This window comes from Pseudorca crassidens, chromosome 9 (genome assembly GCF_039906515.1).
Source record: "Pseudorca crassidens isolate mPseCra1 chromosome 9, mPseCra1.hap1, whole genome shotgun sequence".
Lineage (NCBI taxonomy): Eukaryota > Metazoa > Chordata > Mammalia > Artiodactyla > Delphinidae > Pseudorca > Pseudorca crassidens.
Window position 1 is genome coordinate 79,444,620 of NC_090304.1, and position 13,918 is coordinate 79,458,537.

Consider the following 13,918-nt stretch of genomic DNA (forward strand, 5'->3'; position numbering starts at 1 on the left):
CTGCCCCACCCTTGGTGGTGACTCTAGGAAGCCTGCAGAGACTCACCAGTGGCTTAGCCCCTGGTGTCCCTCATGGACTGCTCAATTTATCTGAAGCTACTTCAGTCCATCAGAAATATTCTAACAATCTCTAATCTTACAGAAAAGGGTTAGGATCTCAAGCCTCTTTGTTTTAGAAAGTTCTTTGCCTCCTGTGCAATTTTTGAACTCCATCTCCAGAAACTCTCTAGCATTTTATAACAAGAGAGTATTGGTAGATCTGTTGGACTATTGTACTTTCCTGTGGAGTCAGAATGCTAGAATTTAGAGGAAGAGGGAATCGGTCTACTTGCCTTAAGGTTGAGGGAGGGCACACATGGTTGTCCCACTTCAAAAAAGTTCTGCTTCATGATGCATGTCTTTTGTTTCTGCTGGTATAAGGGAAAACCAAAACAAAACAGCAAAATGGTGGGAAGCAATTACCTGAAAGTTTATTTTATCTTAAAATTAAAAAAAGAGACAACACAAAAAACTGCCTCAAGTTTGCCCTTACCAGGTGCCTTTAGTTAAAATAATTACGTAGGAATGTGTTTCAACATAACATTGATATCCAACAACCTCCACATTTTATATAAGTGACATTTCTTACAAAATGCCAGCCTGTAGGTATTTATTATCCTAAGATAAGCTTCTTTATCTTCCTGCAGCTTCACAACTGCTAAGTCTACTTCCACAAGAATTCTTGTTCCTCATCTGTGATTTGGGTCTCTTCTCACCTTTAGAAAGGTTAAATTTCATGCTTTCAGGTTGGGCTTTGAAAAGTTACCTCCTGATTGAGGAATGAACTAAAAATTACATTTCTAGGTTAGCAGGAAAGCTGGTACTTTCTTCTTAATGCAGCTAAAGGGTCTCCTTGAATATGCATTCATGGCATTTCTGTTAACCACTCGATACCCAATAAATTGGGGTACATGTTATGCTAAATTGAAGCTGAAGCCACATTTAAATGTGAATGCATAGTGGCCTTTAGCAGAAAATAGGGCAAAATACAGAAAAATAAGAAATACTATGGTTTTAAAAGAAACTACATATACGTACATATATGTATAGCTGCGTGTGTGTGTGTTTATTTAAAAGTACTTGTGAGAAAGTGACCTCATCTCCCAAGAAAAGCTTGGATACAAATGTCTCTCAAATTCCTCACACCATGACAATTCTATGAAAAGAAAATTCCCAAATCTTGCTTTAGTGTCTCAGTAGGATTTTTTTTTTAATTGACCATAAGAGTGCCTCTTTTGATGATCATTCGTTTTCATTTTTCTTGTCTAAATTTAAGCCTTTATTGTTTCCAGGTTCTCCTGGGTATAAACTGACATGACCTTCATTTCACCTCCCGAGATCACTTGGTGAGGAGGGAGAGAGAGCTGCTGACAGAAACGAAGACGGCTTTGAACTTTTCCTCCATCTCCAGGTCAGGCTCCCCTCTCCAACCCACTGCACGCAACCTCCAGACTTAAAAGCCAATAGCTTAAAATAACTGGCCAGCTGGACAAACTTCACATCCTATAGAAGCAAACAAACCTGCACCAGGAGTTCTGCTTCTAACATATTCTGCTGCCAGTCAATGTGCAGACTGGGTCTTGCCCTGTGTCTCATTTGACTTCTTTCAACATTGGTTTTCTTACCTTCATGTGAGGTAGTAGGATTTTTCCAGTTCTAAAACACTGCAATATTTAACCATCTGAACAATCTGCCCATGTGCCAATAGCTGAGAAATCCTTTCTTTATGCCATACAGATTAAGTCATATTCAGTCAAAACTCCACTAATTTTGCTTGGATAAGTGGTCTCCCTGGCCAAGGGTAGGGCTGTTACCTGAGGGACCAATGTGTGCAACTTTCCTAGGCACTCGCCCTGATTTTGCTAAATGTAGAGAAAACTCTCCTTAGCGGAGTAACTCCCAGGCACGAAGGTGTGCAAGACAAGGAACCCCGAGCAGGGCCACCACTTTCCCAGTCCTGTGCATGGAGGCCCTGCCTCCTGCCCTTCTGCTCGGGAAGCAGCTGAAAACACCAGGCTGTGCTCATATGTCTCAGCCCAACGGACCCGGGTGATGGGCAGATTGTGGTCTGTACCCCAGGAGGACTGTGCTTGCTGGTGGGCTGGTCCAAGGCTCTCTCTTGGCCGATAGAAACATGAGACAGAGTTGGGGTTTGGAAGCAGGAAAAAAAGCAAGGGGAAATGCACAGAGGAGGATTAAATAGTCATAATCCTGCAGCTCCCAGTTAGGGGTCCACGTGGCTTGGCGATAGGGTGGAATTAAAGCATGGACTTCATTCTGAGCAGCCTTCCCAGGGCAGGCTTGGATTCCTGTAAACATAGGAGACTATATTCAGCATTGTATAATAACTTATAATGGAAAATAATCGGAAAATGTGTGTGTGTGTGTGTGTGTGTGTGTGTGTGTATATATATATATATATACATATATATATATGAATAAATCTCTTTGCTGTACACCAGAAACTAACACTAACTGTAAATCAACTATACTTCATTAGAAAAAATAACCAGATGATGTCCAAGGTCCTTTCCATTAAAAAAAATATTCCGTAGTAATTCTACTACGGAATTACTAGTTTTTTGTTTTTGGTCTCTCAGTCTCTCACTGATGTGACGTAATCACCCTTTCATTGTAACACTGATGTTAAACATATTCATCCCAGCTGTTAGATTTTTAAAATACTGTGTTCAGTGATATAGCCAAACACATTTTCTTATGTCTAAGAGGTATTTGTTATACTCAGGATGTTGGCATTATATGGTAAATATTTAAACGTAATCCTTTTTTTAAGTTGTTCTGTCATATGTTAGCCATTATCATAATTCATTGAGCTCCATGGAGGGGCTAGATGCGCCAGTAGCAAGACAATAGTTGGGATTTACAATCTGTTGGAATAGTAGATTAGAGGCAGATCAGGAATGGAAATGAAGATGTGGGTCACACAAATATGGCATCTAGAGGATGACTGAGAACTGAGCAGAGAGGCTTATCAGAGGCTGGCAGCACCGTTGTCCTACAAAGGCTGTAGAGACAATACCAAGCTTTTTAAGGAAATGGTTCAGTAATCATGAAGAAGCCAGAAATGGTATTCTAAGCAAAGGTTTGCTATGAGATTGGCAAGTTGAAAAGAGCAAGGGATTTAAAAATGGATAAAATGAATAGCATCCTTAATAAGATGTATAGCTTGGGGAGGTAATGTAACACACTGAGGCCTGATGCCCTCAAATGCAAATGGGCATGATATATTATCAAGTAATTATGTAGATGAAGGTGATTAATAAGGAATGCCTACCAAAGATAAATTTATTATTATTTTAATACCTCTGGTGAATCTATGTTTCAGAGTTTAGAATAATCTTCCTTTCCAATCCTCTATAATCCTCCTAACCTAATTCACACTTGTCAAACAGTAAATCTCAATTTTCTGTTGGAACAATACAGCATACGTAATAGCTTAGTGAGTGTTGGACATTGAGTGAATAAAATGGATGAAGCACAACTTCAGGATAAAAGCAGTAATAATGGCTTTCAAAAATCAAATAATGTTAAATTCAGGACGCAGCTTTCGGGCACAAGTTTAAAAATATCTAATATGTGTATTTATTATAAGGAAGAAGGTAAAGAGTGACAAATAGGTGTCTCTAACATGATAAATTGTTTCACACACACACACACACACACACACATATGCACATACTCTGTATTCATACAAAAAGAAAGTAGATTAAACAAGAAGTACAGAGTCACAGCATGCATGTGACAGTGTCTAGAACATCCCAAGGTCCTGTGACTATCTGAGGATTACAGGCTTTCTCTCTGCTCCTAGATCTATAGTTAAAGATAATTTCGGTGTCAACTGAATGATCCGACTGCATGGCTTCTAAGGGACAGTATAAATCATGCTTTCCTGTTCTTTGCATGCCTCATTTTTTTTTAATATTAAAAAGTGGACATCTTAGATAATATATTTTAACAACATGAATATTGATTCCCCCCCCACCCCCTCAGGGCTTGTTGTCATTTGCTTATGTATTTGTCTTGTGACCTGAATAGACTATTTCCGTGAAGTCTATTTCCTCAGTGTGAAGTGTCTGTACTCACTCACTGTGGGCTCAGCCTTGGACATGTGGACAGGACCCAGAGATGATGGAGGTTTTGGAGGGCTCGCTGTATCTGTCTCTTTCCCTGGTCTCTCTGCTAAGCTGTCTGCCACTTTTGGTATCACACTCAGCTCTTAGGCCCCCACTAATCCTGACTGCTTACTGCTTTCAACAATCCTAGGGCATAAATTGCTCTGCAGACTAATATGATTAAACCTGGGCCCCTTTACAGGGCTTTTTTTTTTTTTTTTGCGGTACGCGGGCCTCTCACTGCTGCGGCCTCTCCCGCCGCGGAGCACAGGCTCCGGACGCGCAGGCTCAGCGGCCATGGCCCATGGGCCCAGCCGCTCCGCAGCACGTGGGATCCTCCCGGACCGGGGCACGAACCCGCGCCCCCTGCATCGGCAGGCGGACTCCCAACCACTGCGCCACCAGGGAAGCCCTCCAGGGCTGTTTTTGAGGCCAGTCCCTGGGGCTTGTTCTGACATATCTTCCCGGCTCTTTCCTTGGCTGGTTCTTTCTGGTAAACTAGCTGGACTACTGTTTAGCTCCTTGCTGTCATGGGGTGACTGGCTTCTTAATTGCTTACCACCAGAATCTCCTCTGTTTCTGAGAAAGTCTTTAGGCTTGAATCTCACTACATTCTGTCCTGAATAACAGCACTTTCTTTGGGGAGAACTTCTGATCTTCCTGTTATGTTGGCCTGTCTCTCTCTCCCCTTCAGCAAAGTGTCTGAGCCACTTCTTCAGAGCTAGGGGCTGGGACAGTGGCCTGCTTCTCCCGGGATGACATCCCAGCTCTCTGAGCTGTTCTCTGTGTGGAGGCGATCATCTGTGACCTTCTTGACTCACCTCTCCTGCTGTGGGACCTCTACCCTAAAAGGAACTGGAACAATGGCTATTGGAGCTGCAGCTTTTTGCACATGTGGTAGAGTCTCTGTCCTGTGGGACAGTGGGTGGAGGAAAAGAGTCCCCAACCTCTTTCCAACCTCCACAGGTTAGCAGGAATGGAACAAGAAATGGTACTATTTTTGTCTTTCAATACTAAAAGCCGTTTCCCTTCATCTCTTCTAAAAATTGAAACATTTTCTGCATAAGACAATTAGTTCTTGCTAACTATCTGTCAAGCGGGTGAACAAAAATGTCAGCCATAATTATGTTCACAGCTCCAGCTTTGGCATTTAAGTTAATCTGGAAAACACTCACTTTCCTAGGAGATATTATGTAGCTGGGACTAAGATTCAACCATGGCTCACTGTCAGGTTTTGTTCTGCTTAAGTTTCAGCTAAGAGTGTTACTTGACAACTGTGAATGTGTTGCTTTGCCCTGTGTCTACGAGAGGGAAGCTTTACAGAGCCTAACATTTGTCGGGTGAAGCTGTTATCAGAGGAATCTATTTTTAGGTCCTGTTCATAACTCCATAGTTAAGTTTTCAGGTGTTGTCATTAATATTCTGTCTCCTGTTTCCACAGAGAAGAGTTTAAGGATTGTTTCCTTAAATTGAGAAAATCAATGTGTCCCATAAATACAAGCAATATGGGGAAAATCAGCAATTTGTTCAGTTATTTACAAATGATTTATTGAATCTTTACTACATGATAGTCCATGTGCTAGGAACTGGGGATCCAGTCGTGAGTAAAATCCAGATCTGACCAGTATTCTTGATAGAGCTTATAGGCTAGTGGGCCACACAGACATTAGTAAAAAATATAACACAAAAAATAAATCTTTTTCTGGAAATATAGGAACTATGAGAGTCCACTGGTTTACATCTTCACACAAGATTTTTAAGTCCCATCTGTATCTTCCATAATAGTGTACGATAATTTCAAATTACCCCTCTTGGTTGCTGAATTAAATTTCATATGGTAATATATGTGATGTACATACAAAATGCCTGGCACTTAGTAGGTGAGCCACAAATGTCAGTTTTCTTCCAGCTCCTGGTTCCTTTGCCACAAAGGAAAGGAAAATTCTGATGTTCTATCTGAGATACTGCTTAGTTCTGGCTATTTCTAAAATTCTTCATGATGTCCAGCTTTTCAACTGAGACTCTTTCAGCTTTGTCATGAAGAGGCTAGTGTGTAACTTATATTACCCTCTGTGTTGGAAATGCCTGATGGCTTCATTTTAATGTTACTGAGACAGAGATCTTCTTTTCTCATGCTTAAAATGAGTCCTTGTAATAGTGTTACTTAAACTGGAATTTACCCTGGAGAGTCAGTAGACATATTTTGTGGGGAGTCAGGAAGTCTTTACAATAGTTAAAATTCTATATTGAAATTGTATCTATCTGTATCTATATCTATCTTTCTACCATCATCAACATCATCATAATCTATCATCTATTAATATGTATATGTGTGTGTATCTATATCCATCTTCCTGTACGTCTTTATGTCCTAGATCATTCAGGTAACCTGAATTTGTGTTCATGATCACACTGATGCCAAAGGATCACCTAAATTTCTCAGCTTTAACTTTTAATGTATTTTCTCACCCAGGATCTATGGCTCTGTGGGTCTTTTCTATCTCTTTCTCCTTGCACTTAACTTCCTTTTATCCTGTGTTTTGTTAACTTTTGCTATGTGAGAATATTATTGCTTGGGGGGAAGATTGTGTTTGAGTGTGTGTATGTACCCTCCTGTGCACACATTTCATGTGTGGATGTGATATAAGGAACACATATTTGTTTACTGGATGGATGTGGATGTCCTTTACTTCATACTATGCTGGAGAAACATGACCGGTGGACCACACTATGGAATCTGTTAAGACTGAATAGCCTAGTCTTTGGGACATAAACTATTAAGATGGTCTGATTCAGTGTGTAGAGCAAATACCATGCAGGTTCATTTTCTCTTGAACAGAATGGATGATCTTTCCTCTTCTGTCTGATCAAGGGTGGATGTTAATCTTGAAGCTACTCTTGCACAGAGGAGAGGATGAGAGCAGGAGAGGGGATGTGGGATGAGTGGAGAAATGTCCTCTGTCTTTTGGGCTGCTGGATAGTTAGGCAGGACTCTAAGCCACAGCGACACATGAGGGCATTCCTAAGAGCAGGGGGTCATTTTTGTCCAGTTGTTGGATAGAACCAAGAAGCAGTGCAAAAGGGACCTCATGGGCTCTAGGAAGAGCCATAACTACTACCACACTCAGCAATCCCATCACCCAAAAGTTATGTTATTCCCTTTGCAGTCAAGCTCCTCCCTACCTTGACTCTGGCAATCACTGATATGCTTTTTGTCTATACATTAGTTCTGGTTTTCTTAGAATTTCACATAAGTGAAGTCATACAGAATGAACTACTTTATATCTTTTTTCTCTCACTCAGTATAATATTTTTTTTTAATTTTTTTTAATTTTTTTTTTTTTTTTGCTGTACGCGGGCCTCTCACTGTTGTGGCCTCTCCCGTTGTGGAGCACAGGCTCTGGACGTGCAGGCTCAGCGGCCATGGCTCACAGGCCCAGCCACTCTGCGGCATGTGGGATCTTCCCGGACCGGGGCACGAACCCGTGTCCCCTGCATCGGCAGGCGGACTCAACCATCTGCGCCACCAGGGAAGCCCCCTCAGTATAATATTTTTGATATTTATCCATGTTGTTGTGGGCATAAGTAATTTACTTCTTTCTATGGCTGAGCTGTATTCTATTGTATGATTATACAGCAACTCAACAGTTGATGAATGTTTGGGTTGTTTCCAATTGTTTGTGATTATGAATAAAGCTGGTATGATTATTCCTATACAAGTCCTATGTGTACATGTTTTTATTCTGGGGGATTGTTAAGTCATATGGTAAATATCTATGAAATGTTATATGAAACTGTCAAACTATTTTCCAAAGTCGTTTTACTATTCTGAAATCCCACTAGCAGTGTATGAGAATTCAAGTTGCTCTATATCTTTGCAAATACTTGGTGTTGTTGGCATTTTACATTTTTTTCTTTTTAAACTTATTAATTATTAATTTTATTTAGTCATTCTAGTGAATATGCAGGGATATTTCCCTGCAAATTGTCACCAGTTGACCAGGCCAGTTGAGACTCAAGTTGTAATAATTTCAGGATGAAGAAAGGGCTGCTGTAGTATTTTGTAATCATAGGATGATGAAATGTGTAACATACGGAATACATAGAATAATGATTTTTCTCTTAAAAGTCAGTATCTGGAGCAATATGCTGTGGAAGAGAGTCTTAACCACCTCTTTTCCTTTTACCACCATACACACAGTTGAGGAGAAACTGGAGCATTTTGGCCAAGAGAGATTAATTGTACATATTGTGAGTCCAACTTCATCCTTCCTGGCCATGGGATTTTGGCACTGAACCTGGGGACATCACTGTTCCTCTTGGTTGTTGCTGTCACTCTAGAATCATACTGTGAGATTTTCCTTGACTGCGGTTTCCAGGGTGTTGAAACGATAGAGATGCAGGGTCTATAATAGCTGCACTCCTTATTAAGCAATAATTTAATAGCAGAGAAAGTTGAATGGATTTTCAGCTCCCTCAAAAGAGTATATAGTTCTTGCCAGTATTTGGGGGACAGATTCTCAGAGCATTATTAAACATCATACAGAGTGCTTAGATCCGTTACTATTGTTATTTTGTAGGATTTTAGTTTAAATGAAAACCAGATTCTGTCACCTCACGAAGGTTTTAGTGGGAGTAAATATGTATCCACTCTGGGCTCATCAAGTTTTCTTCTTTATAGTTTTGTTTCATCCAACACTGGCAGGAATTAACTCCTTAGAAAACAATGTTTGGTATAGTATTACAAGTCTGACTTGGTTTAAGGCACTCTAAGAAAATATTGCTGAAAATAAGACTCCTCAGTAAGGTTTGCACTGTGAGGTTTTACATGCCAGTTTCGACAGAACTCAGATTTTGCTGTACCTTGTTCTTGCAATCTATATTCACGTGATCGGAAGCTTACCCCTCAATAGGTTTCTATAATCACCAACTGAGGGGTATTGAGAGCCCGTTCCATGCGAGCACATTGCTTGCAGTCAGCCTCATCCCTATCCTAATGAAATCTCACTGTGGAGAAATGAGCTGCCTATCTCTGAAATGGGATCCCCATTCTCCAGTACCAGGCTCACGTTTCTGCAGCCAGGCTCGGTCAAGGTTGGCAATCTGGGGAACAAGTGTAACAATAGACAGAGATTCGAGTGAGGAGGAGGGAGGGAAAACGCTGAATGAATAGACTAGAGGCATGGGAAAGCATTTGAGTTTTCCTACTATGTTTTTTTCTTTTTCTCTCTTCTATTCATCGTTCTGATTTATTTCTTAAAATTTATTTTTTAATTGAGCTATTACTGACATGTAGACTCACCTACTTGAAGTGTACACTTTGATAAGTTTTGACATAAGCATATACCCATGACATCATCACTACATTTAAGAGAGTTAACATATCTTTCACCCCAAAAGTGTCCCTGTGACCCTTTGTAATCTGTTCCCTCTGCCCCTCCTTCTTCAGGCAACCTCTGAGCTGCTTGCTTTCTGTCACTATACATTAGTTTGTATTTTCTAAAATTTTCTATGAATGGAATCTTACAACGTGTACTCTCTTTTTTTTTAACATCTTCATTGGAGTATAATTGCTTTAAAATGGTGTGTCAGTGTCTGCTTCATAACAAAATGAATCAGTTATATGTACACATATGTCTCCACATCTCCTCCCTCTTGCATCTCCTTCCCTCCCACCCTCCCTATCCCACCCCTCAGGTGGTCACAAAGCACCGAGCTGATCTCCCTGTACTATGCGGCTGCTTCCCACTAGCTATCTATTTTACATTTGGTAGTGTATATATGTCCATGCTACTCTCTCACTTTGTCCCAGCTTACCCTTCCCCCTCCCCGTATCCTCAAGTCCATTCTCTAGTAGGTCTGTCTTTATTCCCGTGTTGCCCCTATGTTCTCCATGACCTTTTTTATTTATTTATTTTAGATTCCATATATATGTGTCAGCATACAGTACTTGTTTTTCTCTTTCTGACTTACTTCACTCTGTATGACAGACTCTAGGTCCATCGACCTGACTACAAATAACTGAATTTCGTTTCCTTTTATGGCTGAGTATATTCCAATGGATATATGTGCCACATCTTCTTAATCCATTCATCTGTTGATGGACACTTAGGTTGCTTCCACATCCTGGCTATTGTAAATAGAGCTGCAATGAACATTTTGGTACATGATTATTTTTGAATTATGGTTTTCTCAAGGTATATACCCAGTAGTGGGATTGCTGGGTCATATGGTAGTCCTATTTTTAGTTTGTTAAGGAACCTCCATACTGTTCTCCATAGTGGCTGTATCAATTTACATTCTCACCAACAGTGCAAGAGGATTCCCTTTTCTCCACACCCTCTCCAGCATTTACTGTTTGTAGAATTTTTGATGATAGCCATTCTGACTGGTGTGAGATGATATCTCATTGTTGTTTTGATTTGCATTTTTGGATTGAGTTGTTTGTTTTTCTGATATTGAGCGGCATGAGCTGCTTGTAAATTTTGGAGATTAATCCTTTATCAGTTGCTTCATTTGCAAATATTTTCTCCCATTCTGAGGGTTGTCTTTTTGTCTTATTTATGGTTTCCTTTGCTGTGCAAAAGCTTTGAAGTTTCATTAGGTCCCGTTTGTATATTTCGGGTTTTATTTCCATATCTCTAGGAGGTGGGTCAAAACCGATCTTGCTGTGATTTATGTCAAAGAGTGTTCTGCCGATGTTACCTCTAAGAGGTTTATAGTCTCTGGCCGACATTTAAGTCTTTAATCCATTTTGAGTTTATTTTTGTGTATGGTCTTAGGGAGCATTGTAATTTCATTCTTCTACATGTAGCTGTCCAGTTTTCCCAGCACCACTTATTGAAGAGGCTGTCTTTTCTCCACCGTATATTCTTGCCTCCATTATCAAAGATAGTGTAACCATATGTGAGTGGGTTTATCTCTGGGCTTTCTATCCTGTTCCATTGATCTATATTTCTGTTTTTATGCCAGTACCATACTGTCTTGATTACTTTAGCCTTTGTAGTATAGTCTGAAGACAGGGAGTCTGATTCCTCCAGCTCAGTTTTTCTTTCTCAAGATTGCTTTGGCTATTCAGGGTCTTTTGTGTTTCCAAACAAATTGTGAAATTTTTTGTTCTAGTTCTGTAAAAAATGCCATTGGTAGTTTGATAGGGATTGCATTGAATCTGTAGATTGCTTTGGGTAGTAGAGTCGTTTTCACAATGTTGATTCTTCCTATCCAAGAACATGGTATATCTCTCCATCTATTTGTATCATCTTTAATTTCTTTCATCAGTTTCTTATAATTTTCTGCATACAGGTCTTTTGTCTCCTTAGGTAGGTTTATTCCTAGATATTTTATTCTTTTTCCTGAAGTGGTAAATGGCAGTGTTTTCTTAATTTCACTTTCAGATTTTTCATCATTAGTGTACAGGAATGCTAGAGATTTCGGGCATTAATTTTGTATCCTGTTATTTTACCAAATTCATTGATTAGCTCTAGTAGTTTTCTGGTAGCATCTTTAGGACTCTCTATGTATAGTATCATGTCATCAGAAAACAGTGACAGCTTTACTTCTTCTTTTCCAATTTGGATTCCTTTTATTTCTTTTTCTTCTCTGATTGCTGTGGCTAAAACTTCCAAAACTATGTTAAATAATAGTGGTGAGAGTGGGCAACCTTGTCTTGTTCCTGATCTTAGTGGAAATGGTTTCAGCTTTTCACCATTGAGGACAATGTTGGCTGTGGGTTTGTCATATATGGCCTTTATTATGTTGAAGAAATCTCCCTCTATGCCTATTTTCTGGAGGTTTTTTTTTTTTTTATCATTAATTGTTGTTGAATTTTGTCGAAATCTTTCTCTGCATCTATTGAGATGATCATATGCTTTTTTTTCCCCTTCAATTTGTTAATCTGGTGTATCACGTTGATTGATTTGCGTATATTGAAGAATTTTTGCATTCCTGGGCTAAATCCCACTTGATCATAGGTTATGATCCTTCTAATGTGCTGTTGGATTCTGTTTGCTAGTATTTTGTCAAGGATTTCTGCATCTGTATTCATCAGTGATATTGGCCTGTAGTTTTCTTTTTTTGGTGACATCTTTGTCTGGTTTTGGTATCAGAGTGTTGGTGGCCTCATAGAATGAGTTTGGGAGTGTTCCTCTCTCTGCTATATTTTGGAAGAGTTTGAGAAGGATAGGTGTTACCTCTTCTCTAAATGTTTGATAGAATTCGCCGGTGAAGCCATCTGGTCCTGGGCTTTTGTTTGTTGGAAGATTTCTAATCACAGTTTCAATTTCAGTGCTTGTGATTGGTCTGTTCATATTTTCTATTTCTTCCTGGGTCAGTCTCAGAAGGTTGTGCCTTTCCAAGAATTTGTCCATTTCTTCCAGGTTATCCATTTAATTGGCATAGAGCTGCTTGTAGTAATCTCTCATGATCCTTTGTATTTCTGCAGTGTCAGTTGTTACTTGTCCTTTTTCATTTGTAATTCTATTGATTTGAGCTTTCTCCCTTTTTTTTTCTTGATGAGTCTGGCTAATGGTTTATAAATTTTGTTTATCTTCTTAAATAACCAGCTTTTAGTTTTATTGATCTTTGCTATCATTTCCTTCATTTCTTTTTCATTTATTTCATCTGATTTTTATGATTTCTTTCCTTCTGCTAACTTTGGGGTTTTTTTGTTCTTCTTTCTCTAATTGCTTTAGGTGTAAGATTAGGTTGTTTATTTGAGATGTTTCTTGTTTCTTAAGGTAGGATTTTATTGCTATAAACTTCCCTCTTAGAACTGCTTTTGCTGCATCCCATATGTTTTGGGTCATAGTGTTTTCATTGTCATTTGTTTCTAGGATTTTGATTTCTTCTTTGATTTCCTCAGTGATCTCTTGGTTATTAAGTAGTGTATTGTTTAGCCTCCATGTGTTTGTATTTTTACAGATTTTATCCTGTAATTGATATCTAGTCTCATAGCATTGTGGTCAGAAAAGATAATTGATACAATTTCAGTTTTGTTAAATTTACCAAGGCTTGATTTGTGACACAAGATATGATCTATCCTGGAGAATGTTCCATGAGCACTTGAGAAGAATGTGTATTCTGTTGTTTTTGGATGGAATGTCCTATAAATATCAATTAAGTCCATCTTGTTTAATGTATCATTTAAAGCTTGTGTTTCCTCATTTATTTTCAGTTTGGATGATCTATCCATTGGTGAAATTGGGGTGTTAAATTCCCTACTGTGATTGTGTTACTGTCGATTTCCCCTTTTATGGTTGTTAGTATTTGCCTTATGTATTGAGGTGCTCCTATGTTGGGTGCATAAATATGTACAATTGTGATATCTTCTTCTTGGATCGATCCCTTGATCATTATGTAGTGTCCTTCTTTGTCTCTTGTAATAGTTTTTATTTTAAAGTCTATTTTTTCTGACATGAGAATTGCTACTCCAGCTTTCTTTTGATTTCCATTTGCATGGAATATATTTTTCCACCCCCTCACTTTCAGTCTGAAGTGGGCCTCTTGTAGACAGCAAATATATGGGTCTTGTTTTTGTATCCATGCAGCTAGTTTATGTCTTTTGGTTGGAGCACTTAATCAATTTATATTTAAGGTAATTATCAATATGTATGTTCCTGTTACCATTTTCATAAATCTTTTGGGTTTGTTATTGTAGGTGTTTTCCTTCTCTTGTGTTTCCTTCCTAGAGAACTTCCTTTAGCATTTGTTGTAAACCTGGTATGGTGGTGCTGAATTCTCTTAGATTT

At 39.1% G+C, this 13,918-nt stretch overlaps 1 pseudogene; it reads right to left on the reverse strand.

Moving 5' to 3' along the window:
- Positions 1 to 521: 521 nt before the first annotated feature.
- Positions 522 to 13,918, reverse strand: part of LOC137230792 (lysine-specific demethylase 4D-like) — a 46,325-nt pseudogene continuing 32,928 nt past the window's right edge.